Raw genomic sequence first — 26502 nt, 5'->3', positions numbered from 1 at the left:
TTCTTTTCCTTTTTTTTTGAGACAGTTTCTCTCTTGTTGCCCAGGCTGGAGTACAGTGGCTCGATCTCAGCTCACCACAACCTCCGCCTCCCAGGTTGAAGAGATTCTCCTGCCTCAGTCTCTTGAGTAGTTGAAATTACAGGCATGCGCCACCACGCCTGGCTAATTTTGTATTTTTTTTTAGTAGAGATGGGGTTTCTCCATGTTGGTCAGGCTAGTCTCGAACTCCTGACCTCAGGTGATCCGCCTGCCTCGGCCTCCCAAAGTGCTGGGACTTGTAGGTGTGAGCCACCGCGCCCGACCATGGCAGATATTTTCACAAAAATGAGTAAAGTGAACCTGTCCCTTCAAAGAAAACAACTGACTGAATTTGTTGCCAATAATAAAGCTGGAGCTGGGAGCTTTCAAGGGACAATTATAATTTTGGAAAGCGTGTGTCACCCACTGTGAGTTCAAACGCTGCTGAAAACAGAAAGATTTTTCTGATAATAGGTGTGTTGATAGTAATAGATGTGACTTTTTTTAAATGTTGACAGGAAATGTATCCACATTTGGAAGATCTGTGTAACACACAGGGCCAATATTTCCCCAAAGACAGATGCCTGATATTACAAAATCCCGTAACAGAGCCATTCACACTGCAACACAGTCCAGAGGATCTTAACGTGACGAGGTACAAAATGTTCATTAATGTGCTTTCAGACTCCACATTTCAACTAGCTTTAAGAATCAACCACCTGTCAAATTTTTATGTAGGATCAAAGGAAAATATCTAGACGCTAATAAAATATTCCTCCCTTTTCACAATACGTATCTGTGGTGAAGCCGATTTTCTTCACCATACTTCAGTCAAAACAATGTATCACAACAGATTGAGTGCGGAGGCAGATGTGAGAATCCAGCTGTCTTCTGTTAAGCCAGACATGAAAGAGGCTTGCAAATCTGTAAGGTAATGCCGCTCTTCCCATTCAATTTTTTGTTTTGGAACATATATTTTCCAGGAAAAATAATAGATTTTATTTATGTTGCCATATAATAGGTTTGTTATAAATGAATTTATAAATATGTGTTTTTGTTTGTTAGTTTTCTGAGACGGAGTCTTGATCTGTCACCCAGGCCGGAGTGCAATGGTGCGATCTCGGCTCACTGCAACCTCCACCTCCCAGGTTCAAGCAATTCTCCTGCCTCAGCCTCCCGAGTAGCTGAGATCACAGGCACGTGCTACCATGCCTAATTTTTGTATTTTTAGTAGAGACAGGGTTTCACCATGTTGGCCAGGCTGGTCTCGAACTCCTGACCTCGGGTGATCCGCCCACCTCGACCTCCCAAAGTGCTGGGATTACAGGCGTGAGCAACCGTGTCCAGCCGAAATATGTGTTTTAAATATACTGTTTCAATTTCCAGTGTGGTAGCTATATGTATATAAGCTAAATGTATATAAGTATATGTATATAAGCCACACAGAAGCTCTTAGAGTCGTCCATTTTTAAGTGTAAAGGAGCCCTGAGAATATGTTTACAAACAGTTTGATTTCACCTTCATAACCCTTACCTTACTCCCATTTTTGCAGGTGCAGATATTGAGGCCCAGACAGTCCGGGTTAACTTGCCCCAAGGGTGCGCAGGTGGCTGAGCACAGCTCAGTCAGGCAGCAGGCTTCCCAGGCATGCTCTTTATAGCTGCCCCTCATCTTACATTACTCTCCCAAAGGAAGTGCAGAAGGATAAAAGAAGACGTGATACGAGGGAAGCCACAGACATGAAAGAAGAGAACGTAAGTAAATATTTGTATAATCTTGGGGCAGAAAAGAACTTTCTACACAAAATTCTGGAGGCAGAACACATAAAAGTTAAAGATGGATAGATCAGACTGCATAAAAAATAATCAGCTTTTGACCAATCAGAAAAAAACAAAACACGAAGTCACAAGGCAAATGACAAACTGGATAAAAATATTTTCAACATATTTTTATTATTTCTCATTCTCTTTTTTTCTTCTGAGACGGAGTCTCGCTCTGTCACTCAGGCTGGAATGCAGTGGCGTGATACAGGTTTACCACAGCCTCCACCTCCCAGGTTCAAGCGATTCATGTCTCAGCCTCCCGAGTAGCTGGGACTACAGGCGCGTGCCACCAGGCCTGGCTAATTTTTTTATTTTTAGTAGAGACAGGGTTTCACCATGTTGGCCAGGCTGTTCTTGAACTCCTGACCTAAGGTGATCCACCCACCTTGGCCTCCCTAAGTGCTGGGATTACAGGCATGAGCCACTGTGCCCGGTCTATTATCTGTCATTCAACATACGGATTATTTTTCAAACAAATGGGAAAACAAGTACATCTTGAAAGTAAAGCAGACCAAAAATAACAAGCAAAATAGAAAGAGAAGAAATACAAATGGTCAATGAACATGAGACACAACGTCCAACCTAACTCGTAATGGAAAACCTAGAAATCGGCCAGGCGCAGTAGCTGACTCCTGTAATCCCAGCACTTTGGGAGGCCAAGGCAGGCAGATCACCTGAGGTCAGGAGTTTGAGACCAGCCTGACCAACATGGAGAAACCCTGTCTCTACTACAAATACAAAATTAGCTGGGCATGGTGGTGCATACCTGCAATCCCAGCTACTCAGGAGGCTGAGGCAGGAGAATTTGAACCCAGGATGTGGAGGTGCAGTGAGCCGAGATCATGCTACTGCACTCCAGCCTGGGCAACAAGAGCGAAACTCTGAAAGAAAAGGGGAGAGCGGAGGGGAGGAGAGGCGAGGCGAGGCGAGGGGAGGGAAGGGGAGGGGAGGGGAGGGGAGGGGAGGGGAGAGGAGGGGAGGGGAGGGGAGGGGAGGGAAAAGACCAGACCCAGAAACAATGAGAATCATGCAGTGTCCATCATCACGTTGGAAGTGAACCAGGGTGGAAACGCCCGTGTGGGCATGGGCACTGGGGACGGACTCTCTCCTGAGCACCTGGCAGGATGTAAACCGGTAATAATTCTAAAATATCTTTAAAATGGCCTTTTTAGATTAATGGAACCAGGTAGTATTTGCTTATGTTGGCTTCTTTCGCCCCATATCCTGTTAGGGATATTCATCCACCACTCCATCCATTTTCATGACTACACAATGACGTCCATGATACATTCGACTTCAACCATTGTGAATATGAAAGATATTTCTAGTTTTTCACTAATGTCAACAAAACTGTCCTGCAGCCCCTTTGACCCTGCAATCCTTCTATCAATGTATCCAAAGGAAACAGGGAAAGACAGGGCCACAAAGGTATCCAGTACCGTTTTGTTGATACTAGTGAAAGATTAGAAATATCTTTCACACCAACAGTGCTTGAAGTTGAATGTATCATGGACATCATTAAGGTCATGAAAATGGATGGAGCAGCAGATGAACATCCTTAAGATGACATGGAGCGGAAAAAGCCAACATAAGCAAATACTACATGATTCCATTTATCTAAAACTCAGAAACAGGCAAAACTAGTCTATGATGTTGAAAGTCAGGCAAGAAGTCCTGTTGAAAGCAGGAAGAGGATGTGGTGCTGGGATACAGAAGTCTGTGTTTTTTGTAGAGATGGGGGTCTCGTCTCACTATGTTGCCCAGGTTGGTCTCGAATTCCTGGCCTTAACTAATCCTCCTGCCTCAGTCTCCCAGGGCACTGGGATTACAGGCATGAGCCACTGTCCTTGGCTCTTTTATGGATGTTAAACTTCGAATGAAGTAGCTGCTTATTTACTGGTGTAAAAAAATATCTACTATATGTCTAGTTTTTTAAAAAAAAAAATAGACACCACAGTATTTTAGAGTTTTGTTCCATTAAAAAGGGGGAGGCCTCTTGTATACAAATGTGCATGAACATACATATGCATGCACACGGACACACACACACACACACACACACACACAGAGGAAAAATGTCTGGAAGGATGAATCTCAAAACATCAATGGTGAACTGTGGTTATCTCTGGAAAATGGGATCTCAGATGATTTTTCTCAACTTTCTGGATATCTTTATTTTCTCTCATTTCCCTACAATAAAAATACACTATTTAGAGAAAAAAGAAAGACAAAAAAAAAAAAAAAACTACAGTGGCCACTGACACCAGCAACCATGGTTCTGCATCAACCTGACAGCCCAAGAGACCCTGACCCCACAGGGTGAGGACGCTCCCGAGGTGCCAGTGCTGGAACGCTCAACACCTTCCCGTGGGAAAACTGGCCAGTGAGGTCAGAAGGAGCTTCGCAGACCCTGGTACCATCCCTCACCACAGGCCCGTGGCTTGGCCTCTCTGAGCCTTGCTCTCCTACAGGGCAGTGAAGGTTAAATAAGGCCACGATGTCCTGGCCAGACCAGGTTAGTTCTCAGGGTAGGTCTTACACCCAGGCTCCCCCAGGTTCCAAGGAGGCCCACGGAGGCTGAGAAACTTCCTCACCTCATGCAGCGGGCCTGTGAGGCCTGGTTTTCCCCAGAAACAACCACAGGAGGCACCCTGGCCCACAAGGTCCTCCCCACAATTGGAGTGCGGTCCGGAGGCCTGACCCCAGGAAATCCTCTCCCCTCCCTGGGCCTCAGCATCTCCAGGAGTAAAAGGAGCAGGCTGGGCATTGCACTTGACCTCATGTAGCCTCCCTCAGTGGCAGGAACAGTGGGATGGCTTATCCAGACAGGAAGTGACCTTGCCAGATGAAAGACATTCCATCAGGAGCCCCCACCTGCTGGTGGCCTGTGGGGTCATGGGAGCCAGGAATGGGTGGGCATACAGAGACCAAGGAGGAAGCAGGATTTACTGCGGAAGGCCAGGCACACGGCAGACCCCCGGCAGGGAAGTGACTTCATTTCACACATTGTCCTCTTCACTTCCACCCCTGGCATGGGAGGAACTTAACCCTAAGAGGGCCATATTGCACCAGCTCCAGCCAACTCCACATGGACCAGAGCAAATGAGTTCAAGTTTTCTCCTCTCCCCCACCCCTACAATCCCCAATTCACAGATAAGGAAACTGAGGCTCGGAGAGGCTGACAGAAGCGCAGGGACTCCAGTACCTGTCCCATCATACTGAGCCACACAGTGGAAGATGTTAACTGATGGTCGGGAACTTGGGGAAGGCTTCCTGAAAGAGGATGCAGCTGAGCTGGGCCCTAAAGGATGAGCCACATTTGACAGACAGGAAGGGGGAGGAAGCGCACTCTGCGCAGAGGGAGCAGCATGGAGACAGAGGTGCTTCCTGCACAGTATTGTGGGAAGAATTAAGGAGCTTGTGAGGCCAGAATATAGGATGAGGTGGGGTAGGCCGAACCCCAGTCCCTGGGGACCGTGCCAGGATCTTAGGTGTTGCTCTGCGGGGTGTGATGTGCTGCCCAGCTGTGGCAATGGGATAGAAGCACAACCATGGACTGTGTCCACCTAGTGGGGCTGCAGGGAGGAGGCAACATGTGGAGGCACCTGAACAGGGGGTGGGTATTGCTCTGCGACATCTGGGGCGCAAAGCTCACCCCACCACCCCACCAACCCCAATCAAACTAAGAAAGAAGTTCACAGTACCAACAGTACCATATGCCAAGGTCTGTACCACATGCCAAACCAACGAGCAAGCAGGGTGTTGAGTGCCGACTGCCTGGGTTCGAGCCTCAGCTCCACCATGAGCAGCCTGATGCCCCTGACTGAAGCTCCACCTCTCTATGCTTCAACATCTGTCAGTGAAGCCCAAGCCCATGCCCACCTCTGAGGCCATGAGAACTAACTGATAAATCCTCTGTACAGATCCACCTGAGTGCCACAGCTGGGGCGTGACAAAGAGTCACTATCATATCATTTCTCCAAATAGCCCTGTGGCTACAGATTGTGGCCATTCTGATGCACCAGGAGGCTGAGTGACTTGGCCTAGAACCCACGGCAAAGAAACAGTGGAGCAAAGATTCCAACTCAGGCCATCTGGCCCCCAGTGCCTAGGCTCACACCAGCCCATCAGGCAAAACAAAACCCACAAGACTGAAACCTGCACCTGCCAGCTGTGGCTCTCCAGGCCCCCAGGCAGCTTCGGGCAGCACTCTACCACCTCAAACTCCAGTGGCAGAGGGAGGGGCAGGGAGAAAATGCCAGGCCACGGGAGAGGAAGAAAAATATTTTTAAGTTTCTCCCTCTTCCTGTTTATCTGTCCCTTCCATCCTGAAGTCCTGGTAGCTGTTTTTTGCATGGAAAGTCCTGCCAAGAGGGACATCCTGCCGTGTGGCCGCCCCAGGCCAGGCCTCCCCTGCCAGCCTCACACTACAAGCTCTGAGGCCCACCTCCCTGCAGACACTCCCGCCTGGCCCAGAGGCTGCATAAAGAGGCTTTCAGAAGAAACTGGGGCCCAAGAAGGGGACCTGGAGCTGGGAGGAGGGGCCCATACCATGGCACCAATCAGCTCCACACTCAGGCCAGAGAGGTGACAAGAAGGATTTGAAGAAATAACTCTAAGCCTGGTATTGAAGGAAGGGCCAGAGCCAGAGCTGGGGTCAAGAACACACAGCACTGGCTATAGATCCAGGTAGAACTGGCATTCAAACCTAGCTGGCCCACAACTTGCTGTGTGCCCTTGGCTAAGTTACTGAACTTCTCTGAGCCTAGTTCCCTTATCTGTAAAATAAGGATAATGTTAATACCTACTTCATAAGGATGTGGTAAGGATTACATAAGACAATGTAAGGAAAGTGCTAGCACCTGGTAAACATAATAAACGCTATTTATTGCCAGTGTCACCATCAAGCTGATCCCCTCACTCAATCCCAAAGACGTATACCTTTTTTTTCTCCTTTTTTTTTGAGACAAAGTTTTGCTCTTGTTGCCCAATCTGGAGTACAATGGGGCGATCTCGGCTCACTGTAACCTCTGCCTCCTAGGCTCAAGCAATTCTCCAGCCTCAGCCTCCCATGTAGCTGGGATTACAGGCGTGCACTACCACGCCTGGCTAATTTTTTGTATTTTTAGTAGAAACAGGGTTTTACCATGTTAGCCAGGCTGGTCTCAAACTCCTGACCTCAGGTGATCTACCACCTTGGCCTCCCAAAGTGCTGGGATTACAGGAGTGAGCCACCGCACCCGGTCTGTGCAATACCTTTCAAATATGCTCAAAAGAACAACTACAGCCTCAAAAAAAACAAAACAGGACAGGCAGAGTGGCTCATGCTTGTTATCTCAACACTTTGGGAAGCTAAGGCAAGATGACTGCTTGAAGCCAGGAGTTTGATACCAGCCTGGGCAACATAAGATCTCATCTCTATAAAAAATAATTTTAAAGATTAGCCAGGTGTGGCGGCACGCTCCTGTGGTCCCAGCTACTCGGGAGGCTGAAACAGGAGAATTGCTTGAGCCCAGGAACTTGAAGTTGCAGTGACCTAGGACCATGCCACTGTGCTTGCTCTGGCTTTGGTGATAGAGCAAAACCCCATCTCTAAAGAAAAATAAATGTTAACATTTTTTAAAAGAAATGAATTCTGACACATGCTATAATATGGATGAACCTTAAGGACATTATGTTACATGTTTAAATAAGCCAGACACAAAAGAAGAAATATTGTACGATTCCACTAATATGAGATACCTTGGTCACATTCAGAGACAGGAAGCAGAACTGTGGGTGCCAGGGCCTGGAGGAGAGGGAATGGGGAGTTAGTGTTTAATGGTGCAGAGTTCCAGTTTGGAAAGAAGGAAAAGCTCTGGGGCTGGATGGTGGTGATGGGTGCACAACAATGTGAATGTTCTTAATGACATTAAATTATACAATTTTAAACGGCCAAAATGGTAAATTTTATGTTATGTATATTTTACCATGGTAAAAGAAAATTAAGGCCTCATTAAAAAATGTTTTTAATAGGCCAGGCGCATGGCTCATGCTTGTAATCCCAGCACTTTGGGAGGCCGAGGCGGACGGATCATGAGGTCAGGAGATTAAGACCATCCTGGGTAACACGGTGAAACCCTGTTTCTACTAAAAATACACACACAAAAAAAAATCAGCCAGGCACGGTGGCACACGCCTGTAGTCCCAGCTACTCAGGAGGCTGAGGCAAGAGAATCTCTTGAACCCAGGAGGTGGAGGTTACAGTGGGCTGAGATCGTGCTACTACTGCACTCCAGCCTGGGTGACAGAGCAAGACTTTGTCTCAAAAAAAAAAAAAGTTTTTAATGCCTCTGTTCATTTCCGTCTCCACCCCTGCACAGCTCAGGATGGAGAGATGGAGCAGATATGGAAAGAGCTAAAGGCATCACCACCCAGAGAGTTGGCACAGTCAGGAGAGCTATGCAACAGGCGCTGAGGAAAGACCCAAACGCTACCTCGGGTCAGGGAGTTGGCGGCCTCGTGGCTAGGCGTGCACTGGCCCCAGACAGGCTGGGTCTGAGCGAGGCATCTGTGCACACGTGCACCCGCCAGGAGCATGTGTGAATGGAACGTGTGTGCGGGGCCCTGCTCAGATCTTCATTCACGAATGTGCACCATCCCAGGCTCAAGATGCCAGTACAGCCCCTATGTGCTGATTGGGGTCTGTGCCTGGCCAGCCCATAGCACCAACATCCAACAAACAGCAAGCCCTCCCCATCTCTCCCAGCACCAAGCACCACACAGGGCAAACTGCAGTCTAGCCACTCTCGCTGGAGGCAGGGATGGGGAAGGAGGCGGGCAAGGAAGGCAGAGAAGACTGCTGCTTCGTGGGTACACCCAGTGAAACGAGACTTGGAAACATGGCCCTCCAGAAGCTCCTCACCCCCAACTCCAGCCTGACCACTCTCCCACGAGGCTGCAGCTGGGGGTCAGAGGTTGGTAAGACTGGAAGGTGAAGGGAGGAAGAGGGTTAGACAAGCTAATCGAGTTACCACGTGACCCTGGGCAAGGCTCTTCCTCTCTCAGACCCTCTGGAACCTCCTCCATCTCCCTCTTGGTGAAAGGAGGATTCTACCCCAGCACCCAGCAGTTCACCTGGCTCTACGTCCTAGAGAAGCGGGTGTTCATGTTCATCAAGAGACACAAAAATATTCACAGTAGCTTTATCCATAAGCACCAAAAATGGAAACATGGCAAAGGCCCAACAATAAGAACAAGAATCAGCAAATTGTCCCTACCAAGGAGCCCTACTCAGCAAGGAAAGGTACAAACCACTGATACCTGCAGCGACACAGGTGACTCCCTCGGGGCTGATGCGGAATGAAAGATACCAGATAAAAGCAGCTCATACCATATTAGTCCACTTATACAAAGTTCAAGAATAGGCAGGACTGATCCTCGGGAAGGCGGTCAGGAGAGTGACCACCTGCAGGGGTGGGAGGGTGGGGAAAAGGACTGGGAAGGGGCACCAGGGAACCTCTGGGACACTGGAAATCTACACCTTGATCTGGGTAGGGAGACACAAGTGATATAACCGCAGCAACTCATCAAGCTATGCCTTGATTCACTATCTGGAAATTAGATATCAATTGACAAAATAAAATAGAAATAGCTAATAACTCATACTCTGCTTTCCCCTGAGGACTGCAGTGAGGCTATACTAAGAGGTTGTGTGTGGAAATATGGCAAGGGTTGGGTTATGGGTAAGAACATGGGCTGGGAGTCCGAAAGACCAGAGTTCAAGTCCTGATACTCCCTAATGGGATACTTTTTCTCCCTTTTTTTTTTATTTTGTTGTTGGTTAACCAGGTGTTGTTGCTGTTGTTGTTGTTGTTGTTGTTGTTGTTGTTTGAGAGAGAGTCTCCCTCTGTTGTCCAGGCTGGAATGCAGTGGTGCGATCATGACTCACTGCAGCCTCGACCTCCCAGACTCAAGCAATCCTCCCACCTCAACCTCCCAAGTATCTGGGGAACTATAGGTACACACTACCACAGCTGTCTAATTTTTTTTATTTTTGTAGAGACAAGGATCTCACTGTGCTGCCCAGGCTCCACTCAAACTCCTGGGCATCAGTGATCTTCCTGCCTCAGCCTCCCACAGTGCTGGGATTACAGGTATGAGCCACCACACCCAGCCTACGAGATTTTTTATTACAAAAGTAACTTGTACTTACTGTCACAAGTCAAAGGTCTATACAGAAAATGCTTATGCCCTTCCCATCCCCATCCAAGCCCACCTCTTAAGCTTCCTTGTGCAACAAGCTTTTGCCCTTAACAGGACAACACAAACACCCCTCCCAGCCAATACAAGTAATTCCAACACCATTGTATTAAAACCAGTGTTTTTTTTTTTTTTTTTTTTGAGACGGAGTCTCGCGCTGTCACCCAGGCTGGAGTGCAGTGGCCGGATCTCAGCTCACTGCAAGCTCCGCCTCCCGGGTTCACGCCATTCTCCTGCCTCCACCTCCCGAGTAGCTGGGACTACAGGCGTCCGCCAACTCGGCCGGCTAGTTTTTTGTATTTTTTTTAGTAGAGACGGGGTTTCACCGTGTTAACCAGGATGGTCTTGATCTCCTGACCTCGTGATCCGCCCGTCTCGGCCTCCCAAAGTGCTGGGATTACAGGCTTGAGCCACCGCGCCCGGCCTTAAAACCAGTGTTTTAATACCAACATCCCTCCCAGCCTATACAGGTAATTCCAACCCTGTCTGCTTAATGGTGGCAAGCCATTTCATTGCATCACCACTCATTCAACAAACAGCTGCGAAGTACTGACCCTGTCAACCAGACAGGCACAGACCCAGACCCTCATGGAACAGATCTTCCAACAAGAGAAAGAGAGGGAGGCAGGGAGGGAGGGAGTCCACCCGGGGACACGATTATGATACACTGTATACATTGTGATGTGGGCTACCAGGGGCTGAGGCTGAGCTAGAAGATGGGGAAGATAGGGAAAGGACATATTCTAGATAAGACAGTCATGGAAGGCCTATGCCGACGTATGAAGACAGGAAGGCCCCGGCCATGTGAAGAAGCATGCCCAGCAGCAGAGGGAACGGCCCGTGCAGATGCCCTGCGGTGGGAAAAACACAGAACTGAAAGGAGACAGCGAGTCTCCGGTTTACTGCTGCGAAATCCTTGTGCACACAGCCTTGCATCCTGATAGTTTACTTCTTTAGGACAGGTTACCAGAACTCGGGAGGCTGAGATAAAGATGTGCACTTAAACAACTTTCAGAGATACTGCCAAATTACTTTTCCAAAAGGCTGTCACATTTTATACAGCAACCAACGCTGCTTCATGCTTAAGAAAGCCAGCTTCCCCACATCCTGCCTAGTTCAACATGTTACCGATCTTTTTCATTTCTGCCCACATAAAAGCTCCCTACTTCGTTGTCTGCAGAATGGGAGACATGACCAGTCCCCTTCCACAGGATGCTGTGAGGCTTAACTGAGAAATCCCTATAACCTGCCAAGCCCAGTGCCTCACACAGAGCAAGCCCCTGTCCGCAGGAGCAGGCTCTTACCATCCTTTCCATGCAAATGCCCGGAGGTAGCTGCCAGTTCCATAATTACCCCGCCGACAAGCGGAACTTCTAAGGGAGCTCTGAACACTCAAACCCACAAGGTTCACATGGCTGTTCTGGAGTCAGGGATATGGGGAAGAAGAGGTGGCAACTGTGGTTCAGCCAGAGAGCCCTGGGCAGGGAGTCAAGAGACCAGGTTCCACTCCACCTTTTTGAGGATCATTTTCTCATCTGTAAAACGGGCTCATGCATTCTCTCTTCCTGTAGCCATCCTACAAACATTTCTGGGATACCACCTATATGTGAGGCACTGTTCTAAGAGCCAGAAACACAGAGCAAAAATCCCTGCCTCATGCACCCTAGCAAGAGACACAGAAATAAACTATATAAATTAGTAAAATAGTACACAAGGAGATGCAGGCAAGAAGTGAAAGTTTAGACAAGGTATGCAGGGGAGGCCTCACATGAGAGTAAAGACCTGAAGGAAGTGGTGTGGCAGCCCTGTGCCTCTCTGGAGAAAAAGCACGCCAGGTGGCGGGGCTAGCCTATGCAAATGTCCTGTGGTGGGGTGATCCTAGGGTACTGAAAGAGTCATGAGCTAGTCAGTGGGGCTGCGACAAGGTGAGCATGAGGCTGGGTATTGGATGGTGGTGTCCTGGAAGCCACAGTAAGGACACTGGCTTTCACTGTAAGGATACAGGGAGCCCCTAGGGAGCTTGGAACACAAGTGCTCTGACCTGAGTTTTAAGTTCTGACAAGGTCTGCTAGCTGCTATGTTAGAAGAGTTGGTTGGGGACAAGGGCAGAAACCAGCAGAAACATCAGGTGGCACTGCAACAGTGCAGATGATGCTGGAGGTGGGGCCAGCGGCGGAGGACAGGTGAAGACATGGCTCATCCTGCATCCATGCTGAAGGTGAGGCCAGTGAACCTCCTGGCACGTCTTTTCTGAAATGTAAGAGAAAGAGAGAAACCACGGACAGTTTTGCAGTGTTTAGCCTGGACACCTAGAAGCATGGGGTTGCTGCCAACTGAGACAGGCCAGACTGGGGGGAAGTGAGTGTGCAGTGAGGACTGAACAGACAGACAAGGGAAGGGGGCCACCGCCGCCCTCAGCTGCAATCTTAGAAGGAAGCAGCATCGCAAAAGAGGAACTGGTCCTGAGGCTCACACAGGCCATTGTGGAAAGCAACACAAAAGACAGAGGAAAAGAGGATCCGGAGAGGAAGTCAGCGTGGCATGTCTGACCCGCAACAGACATCACTGTCTGCAGAGCCCAGGCTGTGGCCATGGCTGGGCTGCTCACAGACCCACTTCACGGGAGGGGAAACTAAGGAAACAGTTCTACAGTAAGCACCTCTTGTTTTGGCGCCAGAAACGGGCTACAAGTGGTAATTCATGCCTGTAATTCCAACATTTTGAGAGGCTGAGGTGGGAGGATCACTTGAGCCCAGGAGCTCAAGGTTGCAGTGAACTGCAATCATGCCACTGCACTCCAACCTGGGCAACAGAGCAAGGCCCTGACTCAAAACAAGGAAGCAGCAGCAGCAGCTGGAAAGGGCCAGAATGAGCCAAGGTAGGGGGGCAGGCAGCCAGTGAGCCCATTTGCTTCCTACAGCTCACACCGACTACCCCCAAAAATGGGACTATGGAGTGAGACACAGTGTCCTCGCCCACCAAGGGAGACCCCAGGATTCCCAAGAGGTGATGCAGGACCCTGGGTTGCCAAAACTGAGAATACGACTCAATCCAGACTCCATGAATGCCTGCTTGGGGATCTGTGAAATTTTTAAACTGAGATATAATTCACATACCATAAAATTCACGCTTTAAAGTACAGATGCTCCTTGATGTAACCATGGGGTTTCACTCTGACAAACCCATCATAAATTATACATATCATAAGTCAAGGCCGGGTGCGGGGGCTCATGCCCGTAATCCCAGCAGTTTGGGAGGCTGAGGTGGGTGGATCACCTGAGGTCAGGAGTTCTACACCAGCCTGGCCAACATGGTGAAACCCCATCTCTACTAAATACACAAAAATTAGCCGGGCGTGGTGGTGGGTACCTGTAATCCCAGCTACTCAGGAAGCTGAGGCAGGAGAATCGTCTGAACCCAGGAGGCAGAGGTTGCAGTGAGCCAAGATCGCGCCACCGCACTCCAGCCTGGGTGACAGAGCAAGACTCTGTCTCAAAAAAAAAAAGTCAAACACATATTTAATTCTGGTAACACAGCAGACAGTCCTTGACTTACGATGGTTCCACTTATACTTTTTCAACTTTACAATGGTAGAGTGATACAAATCGCAGGATGTAAGGAGGTCCTTGACTTACCACGGAGTTATATCCAGATATACCCATCGTTAAGTTGAAAAAGCGTAAGTGGAACCATCGTAAGTCAGAGACCGTCTGTATATGACTTAATGTTTTTTAGTATATTCACAAAGTTGTACAACCATCACCACTGTCTAATTCCAGAACATCAAACTCAAAAAGTTAAAGACTTACCATATGACCAAGCAATCCTACTGCTGAGTATATACCCAAGAGAATCAAAAACAAGTATCCAAACAAATGCTTGTACATGAACATTCATAGCAGCCAAACAGCTATTCACAATAGTTGAAAAGTGGAAACAACCCAAATGTCCATCAAACAATAAATGAATAAACAAAGTGTGGCCTATCCATACAATGGAAAGTTATTCAGCCATAAAAGGGAATGGAGGACTGATACTTGCTACAACACAGATGAGCCCTGAACACTATGCTAAGTGAAAAAAGCCAGACACAGAAGGTCACATATGACATGATTCCCCTTATACAAACTATCCAAAATAGGTAAATCCAGAGACAGAATGCAGATCCATGGTTGCCAAAGACTGGGGGAGGGGAAACTGGGAGGGATTACTTAATGGATAGATGGAGTTTTCCTTTTGGGGTGATGAACATGTTTTGGAACTGGAAATGTTTGCGGTGATAGTTGCACAACATTGCAAATGTACTAAATGCCACTGAATTGTACACTTTAAAAGGATTATCTTTAATGTTAATTTCAAAAAGTAATGAGAGCATCCCCTGGTCCTCTGAATAATCATCTCATAAGCAAGCAGTGCCCTACAATTTGAGCCTCAAGTTTGCTCCTGTGTTTACAATCCAGTTCCTTCTCCATGAAGGCCAAATGGTATCATCTCACCCAGCACAAAGAAAGGTTGTGATTCAAATAGGAAAAAAAGGGGGTGGGGAGGAAGAACAGAGCCACCCCATAGCCCATGGGCCTGGAGGTGCCCATTCAAAGGCCCAGCTTCTTAGCAGTCAGGACCATGTGCATGTTGAGAGCATCTGCGTGAACTGCGTGAACTGAGCAAAGCCTATCTCTGTGCCAAATCCCTGGTTCCTACAAGAACTGGGTTTAAGAGCCACTACAAGCAGATTTCAATAATGCCACTATTCCATGCTTATCTTCAATCAAACAAGCCAGCTTTCCAGGTATCAGGCGATGCCCTATTAAAACAGACATTCAGGGATTGCTCACGTGCAGTCTAGGCTTAAATGTGAGGTCTGATTACCCCAAACCATCCCATCAGCCCAACATTATTAGTACTTTCCTGTACAGCAGGCCCAAGAAACAGAGGCAGGGGACACAGGAGAGGTCCAAGGGCACAGTTCTCTCCATCAACCCAAGGTTGGCAGTGTAGGTGCAGTTAACATCCTTCCAATTAAAGTCACATTGTTCACTGGAAATGAGTTGGCTTTCTGGTTTTACTACTATTTCCTGGTTTTTAAAATAGTTTTGTAAAAACTTTAAGTCTAAGGTGTTTATGCCTGGTCTTATACACATTTCAGTTATAGTACAGTAAGAATAATGTCAATCAGCAAGTGAGGGGTTTGTTGTTGTTCAAAAGGGACTCTTGAGCTCAGGAGTTCAAGGCCTGGGCAACACAAGACCTCGTTTCTATTAAAAAAAAAAATTTGAAACACATGCCTGTGGTCCTAGATACTCAGGAGACTGAGAAGGAAGGATCACCTGAGCCCAGAAGGTTGAGGCTGCAGTGAGCCATGACTGTACCACTGCACCCCAGCCTGAGCAACAGAGTGAGACCTTTAAAAAGAGAGAGAGAGAGGGCCGGGTGCGGTAGCTCACGCCTGTAATCCCACCATTATGGGAGGCCAAGGCAGATGGATCACCTGAGGTCAGCAGTTCAAGACCAGCCTGGTCAACATGGTGAAACCTCATCTCTACTAAAAATACAAAAATTAGCTGGGCATGGTGGCAAGTACCTGTGATCCCAGCTACTCAGGAGACTGAGGCAGGAGAATCACTTGAAGCTGGGAGGCAGAGGTTGCCATGAGCTGAGATCACACCACTATACTCCAGACCGGGCAACAGAGCGAGACTCTGTCTCAAAAAAAAAAAGAGAGAGAGAGAGAGGGAGTCTACAAAAAACCCATATGTTGTATGACTTCATTTATATGAAATGTCTAGAATCGGCAAATCTATAGCAATAGAGAGCATGCTAGTGGGCTGGGGGTGGGGAGTGACTACTAATGGGTACGGGGTATCTTCTGAGGTTGATGAAAATGTAAAATTAAACTGTGGTGAGACGACAACTCTTTGAATGTATTAAAAGCTACTAAATGGTTGGGCGCGGTGGCTCACGCCTGTAATCCCAGCACTTTGGGAGGCCGAGGCAGGTGGATCACGAGGTCAGGAGATCCAGACCATACTATCTAACATGGTGAAACCCCGTCTCTACTAAAAAATACAAAAAATTAGCCAGGCGTGGTGGCGGGCACCTGTAGTCCCAGCTGCTGGGGAGGCTGAGGCAGGAGAATGGCGTGAACCCGGGAGGTGGAGCTTGCAGTGAGCCCAGATCGTGCCACTGCACTCCAGCCTGGGCCACAGAGCGAGACTCCGTCTCAAAAAAAAAAAAAAAAAAACCTACTAAATGGGTGAATTGTACAGCATGTGAATTAGATCTCAATAGGGCTGTGAATTGGGAGTCCATGTATTACCCACATTTGAGCAGCACTCAGCTGGAGAAAGGGAGACATCCACAAACCCACCTATGCAGAGCTCCCTGCCAGGTCCTCCCCCTCCCCCTACAGGACTCCTGAGCCCAGGATGGGACCCCAGGTCACAAGATAACCCCATCCTGGGTGAGCAGGTGGCTGCCCTCGAACCACCACACAGGATTCCTATCTCCTGGAACCCATGTCTTACAATTAAAGCACTACTTTGAACTATTAAGTTAGGAAAGACTTAAAAACAATGAAAACAACCAACTTTAGGATGCAGGGGATGGGGTTCATTTACACATCGACGGCAGCGTCAAGGAAAGCAGCATGACATAAGACTTGGAGCCCCTGGGACCCCACTGGCTGGGGTTGGGGTGGAGCCAGGAGGGTGAAAATCTGAGCCCAGGCAGCCCCTTCCTCAGAGGCCACAGGCATCCCATCCTCCACCCATGCAGGCCAGGCAAGATGGCTACTGGGAGGCCCCTACAAGCTGCCTGAAGAGACTTTGGCAAGGGGCAATTTCCCAAGGGTCCCTCCTCTATCAACCCAACAAACTGCCCTGTCCTGGACCTATTCCTTCCAGTGACACTTCAGAGAGATGGGAAGAAGCCCCCACCGGTGGCAGCCAAGTTGGAGTCAGTGGTGAAGCGGCAGGAGGACACATCCACCCAGACCACCAGGACGGGTCACCAGAGAGGCTGTTTTGGACACTGATGCTGTTTGATCCAATGCCACCCTTCTCCAGGACCTGCTCTACATTAACCACCTCCAGGAAGGCTTCTTCCCATCTCTCCCAAAGCCTCTCCGGGCTCCAGCTCAGGACATGTGCTCAGAACTCCCATGGCAGTGCTGGGGTCCCTCTGCATGATACATGGCCGGATGAAAGCAGACTGAGTTTGGGCTCACCCCGAAAATCAAAAACCACACAAATTCATGTAGAGGTACAGAAAAAAGACCAAAGGACACTCGGCACACTGCTGATAGTGTCACTTCCGGGGACCAGAGGGAGGGGAAGGAGGGGAAAGGGGACTTTGACATTTTACTTTCTATGAAGCTACTACTAGAATCTTTTGTGAAGATTATTTTAGGCCAGGCATGGTGGCTCACGCCTGTAATCCCAGCACTTTGGGAGGCCAAGGCAGGCAGATCACTTGAGTCCAGGAGTTCAAGACCAGTCTGGGCAACAGGGCAAAACCCCGTGTCTACTAAAAATACAAAAATTAGCCAGGCATGGTGGTGCACAGCTGTAGTCCCAGCTACTCAGAAGGCTGAGGTGGGAAGATCATTTGAGGACAGGAAGTTAAGGCTGCAGTGAGCTAATACTGCACCACTTCACTGCAGCCTGGGCAATAGGAATGAGGCCCTTCTAAAAAAAAAAAAACAGAGAAATTTTACACTATTTTTAACATATCTCACACATTGGAATACTACTCACCAATAAAAAAGAAATGGAACTGATTAAATCATCCAATAACAGAGATGAATCTCAGAAAACATCATGTTGAGTAAAGAGGCCAGTCACTAAAAGCTACCTGTTATATGAATCCATGTATGTGAAAAATCCAGAAAAAACAAAATCATAGTGACAGAAAGTAGATGAGTGGGCCTGGGCCCAAGGTGGGAGTGGTGACCGGCTACAAGGGAACATAGGGCCCTTCTAGGTGATGGAAAATGTTGCCAGACTTGTCTAGGAGGTGGCTGCATGCCCATGACTTTTACCAATACTCACCAAAGTACACACTTCACGCAGGTGGATTTTATGGTGTACATATCTCAACAAAACTGTTTTTTTTTTAAAAGAAAAAAAAGTACGGTAGTAGAGAAGGGAATGGTGAGTAACGGCTTAATAGGTACAGGGTTTTCCTTCGGGGTGATAAAATGTTTTAGAATGTGATAGAAGCGGTGGTTGTACAACATTGTGACTATATTAAATGCCTCTGAATTGTGGGCTTTAAAATGGTTTATTTTACTTAAATGGATTTCACCTCAGTTAAAACAAAAAATTAGGCCGGGCTCAGTGGCTCATGCTTGTAATCCCAGCACTTTGGGAGGCCAAGTCGGGAGGATCACGAGGTCAGGAGATTGAGACCATCCTGGTTAACATGGTGAAACCCCATCGCTACTAAAAATACAAAAAATTGGCCAGGCGTAGTGGCCAAGGCAAAAGATGATGGTCAAGGCAAAGCTAAACCACCACTCGGATCAGGCTGATGAGTTTTTTGGTTTTTTTTTTTTTTTTTTTGAGAGACAGAATCTCACTCTGTTGCCCAGACCGGGGTGCAGTGGCGTGACCTCAGCTCACTGCAACCTCCGCCTCCTAGGTTCAAGCTATTCTCCAGTCTCAGCCTCCCTAGTAGCTGGGACTACAGGTACCCACCACTACACCTGGCTAATTTTTGTATTATTAGTAGAGATGGGGTTTCGCCATGTTGGCCAGGCTGGTCTCGAACTCCTGACCTTGAGTGACCCACCTGCCCTGGCTTCCCAAAGTGCTGGGATTACAGGTGTGAGCCACAGTGCCTGACTGGCTGATGAAGCCTTCTAGGCCCTGCCAACCAGGGTCCCGGGGCCCTGAGAGAGGGCTGTCCCTGGGAAGTGCAGGGGTTGGCACCAACCTCAATGGTCCCAGGATGAAGGGCTCAGTCACTACAGGGCAGACGTCAAAGCGGAAATGTGGTGGGTGGTGATGGCGCCAACCTAGGCAACAAGAAGCAGGAGCAGAAGCAGGTGCAGATCAAGAACCTGGAGGGCAAGTTCTTGGTCACCATGTGGTCCAACGAGGGAAAAAAAAAAAAAAAAGATATTGACCTTGATATGTCAACAATGATTGAACGACTGACCAATGAAGATAACCTGCCTCCTGAAACTTCCTCCTGGAGGAATACCTGGCAGTAACCTCTCAAATCCTAAACAATGGGCATAACTTGCTAGAATGAAGCCAAGAAAAATTAAATAAAATGATGCTCCAAGAACAACAGCTTGCCCTCATAAAGGGAGCACAAAGATGTTCTTGGATAACTCTGCCATGAGAAAACATCTGCACAGCCACAGTCCCAGAGTCCTCATCTGTGAAGAGCATGGCAAAGCTCTTGTTGAGAGCTCAAAACCAGAACAACACCAACCAGTCTGTGCTGGAGAGAAGCTCTTTCATGGCACACGGTGGGTCTGCGGGAAACACTTTTTATTGGACTTCAATTTGCGCACATGTGTGTGAATCCATACCAGAGACAGGACCCATGTGTGCCCCTTCCGTGGTTGTAATAAGAAGTTTGTGGCTGGGCATGGTGGCTCACGCCTTTAATCCCAGCACTTTGGGAGGCCGAGGCAAGTGGATCACTTGCGGTCAGGAGTTCAAGATCAGCGTGGCCAACATGGAAACCCTGTCTCTACTAAAAATACAAAAATTAGCCGGGTGTGGTGGCACACACCTGTAGTCCCAGCTGCTTGGGAGGCTGAGGCAGGAGAATCGTTTGAACCCAGGAGGTGGAGCTTGCAGTAAGCTGAGATCATACCATTGCACTCCAGCATGGGCAACAAGCATGAAACTCTGTCCCAAAAACAAACAAAAAAAAAAGTTTGCTCAGAAAACTAACCTGAAATCTTACATCTTAACACACACCAAGGACAAAAACAATCAGTGAACAGAAGAGAGAGAAGCCCTTTCTCCACCATGGAAGTGCCTTCCAGAAGTATAACAGGGAATAAACATACCTCTCCTTTGTATATTTTTTCTAGGAAGAATTTTAAAAATGAATCCTACATACTTAAGGGAGGTGTTCTGAAAAATAGTTAAAAAAAATTTAACTTTAACAATAAGATAACATTGCTAAGATGTTCTATCTCGCACTGTAATCTCATCTCAAAAACATGGTGGTTTGTGAAGTATGATCCCAACAGAAGGACAATTCATGAATTTCACATGAAAAGACAGTTCTTTATACGACACTGCTAAAAATGGGATTTCTTTCCATATTCTTACAAATATGAAGCTCATCTATTGTTTACAATTTAACTTTGTATTTTCCAAGTATGCATATTGGAACGGGGGATGCTTAGCAATGCTATGTGTGTATTTTTCTAAAGGTTGATAACTTTGCTTGCAGTAATTTTTCTTTAAAACAATGGGCAGCTTCGGCCAGGCACAGTGGCTCATGCCTGTAATCCCAGCACTTTGGGAGTCCAAGGCAGGCAGATCACCTGAGGTCAGGAGTTGGAGACCAACCTGGTCAAAATGGCAAAACCCTGTCTATACTAAAAACACAAAAATTAGCCAGGTGTGGTGGCACGCACCTGTAGTCCCAGCTACTTGGGAGGCTGAGGCAGGAGAATCTCTTGAACCCAGGAGGCAGAGCTTGCAGTGAGCCAAGATCACGCCACTGCACTCCAGCCTGGGTGACAGAGTGAGACTCCATCTCAAAAAATAAATAAATAAATAAATAAATAAAAGAAAAGAAAAGAAAAGAATGGGCGGTTACATGTATACTTCAAAAGTATTTTCCTGTTTAAAAAAAGTATATGGGTTTTCTTTGCTATCTTCATTTTGGTTGTATTCTTTGATGTAAACACATTTTCCATCATTGCATCATTCAGCTATATTAAATCATGTAGTATCAAATATTAGATGTGATTTAACAGTGCTAATCAATTTAAATCCATTTTAGTCTTTTTTTAGAAAAATATTGGGGCCGAGCATGGTGGCTCACGTCTGTAATCCCAACACTTTGGGAGGTCACGATGGGCAGATCACCTGAGGTCAGGAGTTTGAGACCAGCCTGGCCAATGTGGTGAAACCCCATCTCCATTAAAAATACAAAAATGACAGGCCAGGCACAGTGGCTCACGCCTGTAATGCCAGCACTTTGGGAGGCCAAGGCGGGCAGATCACAAGGTCAGGAGATTGAGACCATCCTGACCACCACGGTGAAACCCTGTCTCTACTAAAAATACAAAAAATTAGCCGGGTGTGGTGGCAGGTGCCTGTAGTCCCAGCTACTCGGGAGGCTGAGGTAGGAGAATGGTGTGAACCCGGGAGGCGGAGCTTGCAGTAAGCCGAGATCATGCCACTGCACTCCAGCCTGGGCGAGAGAGCGAGACTCTGTCTCAAAAAAAAAAAAAAAAATACAAAAATTAGCTGGACGTGGTAGTGGGCACCTGTAATCTCAGCTACTCAGGAGGCTGAGGCACGAGAATTACTTGAACCTGGGACACAGAGGTTGCAGTGAGCTAGGAACGTGCCATTGAACACCAGCCTGAGCAACAGAATAAGACTCCATCTCAAAAAAACAAACACACAAATAAAAAATATATTGCCAGATGCTGATGTTCAGTGTACTTTCTTTGCCGGTTCAGTCTCGGAAGGTGGCGCTCAGTTGCAGAATGTGTTGTACCTTTCAGCACCTGATGTACATATCCCGCATAACAGAAAGAGCAACGATAAAATAGTGATCCTAAAAAAAGTGGGGGACACATCCACGGGCCACTCTGTGACCAGCAGGAAAGGGGTTAACTCCTTCAGGAGACTCTCCATTCCAGGAAAAGGAAAAGGGGAGGAGAAGTCCCCTCTATGCTTTCTAAATAGAATCTTCAAAATATGTCCCAGCGTCCCAGGCCTCCACTCTGGGAAGGCCAGACAGAGGCCGGCACAGCCCGCAGAGAGGAAGGGCCTGGGGCTCAGCAGGATGCAGAAGCTGGCAGGGTCCCAGGTCATCTCAGGGCACCCACCCCTCTCCCCACCCATGGGCCACACCCAGCCTGTTGGCCATTTCCCAGGGTACCCACAGCCCTCGCAGCACCACATCCTCCCTCCTCATGGAATTTCTGAAAGCCCCAACTCCCTAGGATCCCAAAGCATTGGCAGTGACACACCCAGTTCCCAAAGATGTTCCCTACTGCCTTCCACGGGTGTGCAGATGAGCTAGATACCCCACCTGCCTCTCTCATCAGTGCTCAGCTTCAGCCCAAGCAGGTGCACCCTGTGGCCAAAGCCAGCCCACATGCCAGTTATGGGAAATATACAAAACGCTTCCCAAGGCTGTCACACCTCTGCCACACTGCTCTTTCTGCTGCAGAAGCCTTGCCCTCCCCCTTTTCAAACTCCTGGCCATCCCTCAAAGCCCACGTGAAGTATCACACACACCCCATGCCAGCCATTCCCTCCCTCCGGCTCAAACTATAACTAGCACAGACCCCGTTACAGAACCAGACATGGCGTCTGCATGCACCTCGCTCACCTCCTGGTGGGGACTGAGTTTAATCTACCTTCGAAGCCCCTGCACCTCATACTGAACCCAGGGCCAAAAAGCTCAGGAACCCACATCAAGATGCCACTCTGGTCCCTTCCCACCATCTGGTCCTGTGCTGAGCACCCTGGCCTCTGCTGAGAGACTAATATCATGGGAACAACAGAAGCACCTAATGTTTATGGAGTACTTCCTAGGAGCCAGTGCCTTGGGGGCTCTCTGAGATTACCTCCTTTCATCTTTGTGACATTCTCATAAGGGAGTTGTTATCCTTAACCCTGTGACACAAGGGACTTGAGGCACAGAGAGGTTAAGTTTCTTGCCCTGGGCCACACGGCTAATGAGGGAGGGAGCAGAAATTCAGACCCAGGTGGTTTCTTTCCGGAGCCAGTGTTCTTAATCACAACAGGTCTATTTGCAGGTAGGAAGATGGTCAAGGCAGATGTGTCAGGAAAAGCCCTGAGTGGAAGAGGAACTCAGGGATTATAAAGGCCAGTGCTTCCAGACCTTCTCTTTCCCCAGGTCCCAGTCAAAAGCCTCGGAAGGGCAAACAGAGTCTCCTCCCAGACTAAGCTTGCTGCTCCCAGGCAGAATCCTGTGCTGAGCACCAGTTACAGGAAACATAAAAAGCCCATCTGCAAGGGCCTTGGCCCGAGACAGGGGTGGCACATGGCTGGGCTGCCCTCTGGGAGGCGAGAGCCATGATTCGGGACTATTCTTAGCAAACCACTGGCTCCCCTCCCAGAGGCCCAGCAGGCAGCAGGCCCAAGCTTCCATACGCCTGCCCAGCCTGCCATTTCCTGACCCCGTGTATGGAGGTCCCACAGGGCTAAGGAGGGACTAGTGGGCACAGACTGAGGACAAAGCCCTCCAGCTTTCACATGAGAGATGCCTGGCCCACCCAGCCTGCTCCAGGACTCACCCAGAGGCCCAGGGCCATGCACCCAGCTGCCGAGGAAGCCCTGCAGAGTCCTGGCCACAGGGGACGGCTCATAATCAAAGGCCCCCACCCCGACATCAACTGAGCACTCACTCCATGCCATGCACTGGGCCACATGCTTTGCACTGATTTTCTCCCACTGAACCCACAAGGAGGTAGAGATTAGTGGCCCCACTCTAAAGATGAGGAAACCAAGGCATTAATTGACTTGCTGGAGGTTACATGGTGCCTTAGTATCAAACCATATCTAGAATCTGGGCTGGCTCTCAGGTGCCAGGTTGGGCAGAGGTAGACCTGAGCATAGCAAGGTGGTGGACCCCTTCCCTGTGCAAGCCCGGGGCTTAGCGGAGAAGGAGCCCGCCCCAGAGGGCAGTGGCTCTCATCACAGATGCAGCCGCATGTGCTCTCTCTCTCCCCCGGGGGAATCTCCCATCCCTGTCAAAGACCCGCAGGCTTGCGTTCAGGAGAATCCCCAGGCAGTTCCTCCTCTATTCTGGTAGGCAAAGAATAGCTGGAGCACTCCACCCAGGCCACACAGCCTCACTTCAGGAAGCCTCTGGAGACCCAGAAAAGATGAGAATCAAAATTCAAAGAGCACCTGCTGGCGTTTAAGGCACAGCCCAGCCTTGTAATGCAGAGGTGGAGAGGCCAAATGACTCTCAGAGGAAAACACAGGAGACTGAGCTTTTGGGGGTCCTCAAACCCCAAAGTGAGAGTCTAGAAATAAGCTCCACCACAGAGCACCGGTACCATCACCACTCCAAACAGGACCACTCCCGGGCACTGTGTCACGCAGGGAAAGGGTGATACCCAGGTAACGCGCGCCTCGGCCCACCTCTCAGAACCCACCTGTGTCTGGTTCCGGGCCTCTGCTGTCAGCTGGCTCTGGCAAGCATATGTGTCTGTGCCCCCCAGGAGCTCACAGCCAACTCCATTCTGCCCAGGTACTTGAGCGGCTTCCCTGTGGCTCCAAGTCTTGTCTGGGAATGTCGGTTCCCATCCCCGTCTGTGCTCTGGTGGGTCTACCTATACGTCTGTCCACTTACATGTCTGCCTCCCACGTGGGGAGATTCAGATCCCAGCGATGGTGTATTTCTATGTACATGTCTGCAGCCCATACGTGGCCCACGCTGATGTGTTCATGTATGTCTGTCCCCGCACACGTCTGTGTCCCCGGGTAGTTTGCTCACCCCCATCATCCTCCTGTGTCTGTCCTCATGTACATATGCATCCAGTTCCTCTATGTCTCTGCCCACGCAGCTGTAAACCTGAGCACACACGTGCACTCACGTCTCTGCCCCCATGGGTATCCCCCACAGGTGCCTGGGTAACCCACGTCTGTGCACCACCTGTTTTGAGGCAGGCAAGTGTGTTCACACAAGTTCTCACAGTGCCAGCCAAGAGTTTCGGGTGAGCTCAGCAACTCCCACTCCCAGAACTGCACCCAAGGCCACGAGCATGAGCACACTGCCACCTCCACAAAGTGTTCCAGAAAAACAGAAACCTGCCAGGGACAGTGAGGGTGGGGGCAGGGCCCCAGATACAGCAGAGCCTCACAGAAGTGAGGTCAGAGCTGTGCCAGGAATCACCCACCTCAAGTCACCTGGGCCCTACTGTGCCCACCCCCAACACTGGCCAGGGAAGTGGGGGGGTGCATGCACCACCTGGGGTCTGTCTGCACTCACAGGAAACTGACCCAGTGCCTGCCAGCCTCCCAACCTACCCCCAACCCCCAGCGATGGAGGCTCTTCAGAAAGGAAGTGAGGACTTCCTCCTGTTTGCCTCTGAACCTCCTACAAGGCTGGCTCTAGACCCCAAACCCCAGGAGCCACAGGGCAAGTAGGAGAGTCCCATGCTCAGTCCAAGCCAAGAAACCAAATGGGTTACTTCAGAAATCCACCAGCAGGAAACAAACAAACCTGGGAGTGGGTGGGGGTGGGTGCAAGAGAACCTCCTCAGCGCCCCTGCTGCTCCCTGCCCTTGGAGCAGGGTAATAAGTAAGGGTGGGCATGGAGCTGGAACATTTCAGCACATTTGCTTGCTTGCATGGAACTGGATCTCTGCTGCCCTGGCAGTCTCGCAGCCTGTATTACTCATGTAGCAATTAATGGTGTGTAGCCTCTTGGCTTTCCACTATCACCAGTCCAGGACTGGTATCGAAACCCTGTATCAGTGAACTTTGTGTGTTTATGTCCTGTTTTCCCCCCAGAGGCTGAGCCTCCTGAGGACAGAATCCTTCAAATCTCCCCCACCCGCACACTCCAGGGGCATGGCCCAGTGCCCTGCCTGGCATTTAAGAGGTGCTCAGCCACTGGGTTCAGGTTGTTCTACCCAGAAGCTAAGGAGTTGGTGCCTGGGCCTCTGGCTGGGAGAGTAGCGATGCCCAGAATATTCCCGGGGCCATGAAGCTTTACTCCCACCTCTGACAACCCAAGAGACATGAAAGAGCTCCAATCATTCCGGCCACCTTCAGGAGCCCGGTGCTGCCGGTCTCCCATAGGCCACTCTCTCTCTGACAGGTCACTGCCCCTTCAGGAAAACCCTCTGAAACTGAAAAATGTACTCTCCTCGGAGACCCAGGCCTACAGAGGAAGACGGCCAGACTGGGCCAAGAATCAAAGCGTGTGCCCGCTGAGACTTCTGGACTCATCCTGGATCTGCGGGCCTCACGCCCCCTAGCGATGAGTCCCAGCACCCCATCTCGGTCATGAATCTGCTTCCCTCTCCCCAGTCTCCCCCTAACTTCGCGGGGAACCCTAGCTCCTGGCCGTGCTCCCAGGTCTGGCAATGAAAAGTAGAACTGTCGCCAGCCCATGCCTACACCAAACCCAGGGAACTCGGGAGAGGGGGTAGCCCAAGGTCCAACACACAGAACCACACAGCAATTGCTCCCTGTGAGTCCCTCTTGCCTCCCAGCGATCA

The 26502-nt window shown here is 49.2% G+C and overlaps 1 protein-coding gene and 1 pseudogene across 8 annotated transcripts in view; one reads left to right on the top strand and one right to left on the bottom strand.

The window, feature by feature from the left end:
* Window positions 1-26502, bottom strand: part of LOC105466070 (phosphatase domain containing paladin 1) — a 110197-nt gene that overhangs the window by 63681 nt on the left and 20014 nt on the right. The window contains exon 2 of one of the 8 annotated variants that reach the window (XM_071069703.1): window positions 12124-12332. The exons of 6 other annotated variants lie outside the window; for them this stretch is intronic. The gene's annotated coding sequence lies outside the window, so the exon portion shown is untranslated. Of the gene's footprint in view, window positions 1-12123; window positions 22108-26502 lie in introns of those variants that run through there. One more of the 8 variants, XM_071069701.1, reaches the window with a different exon arrangement.
* Window positions 12274-26259, top strand: LOC105466225 (transcriptional repressor protein YY1-like; annotated as a pseudogene).

Source organism: Macaca nemestrina, chromosome 9 (assembly GCF_043159975.1).
Source record: "Macaca nemestrina isolate mMacNem1 chromosome 9, mMacNem.hap1, whole genome shotgun sequence".
In the NCBI taxonomy this organism is placed as follows: Eukaryota; Metazoa; Chordata; class Mammalia; order Primates; family Cercopithecidae; genus Macaca; species Macaca nemestrina.
This window is presented reverse-complemented; position numbering and strand designations above follow the sequence as displayed.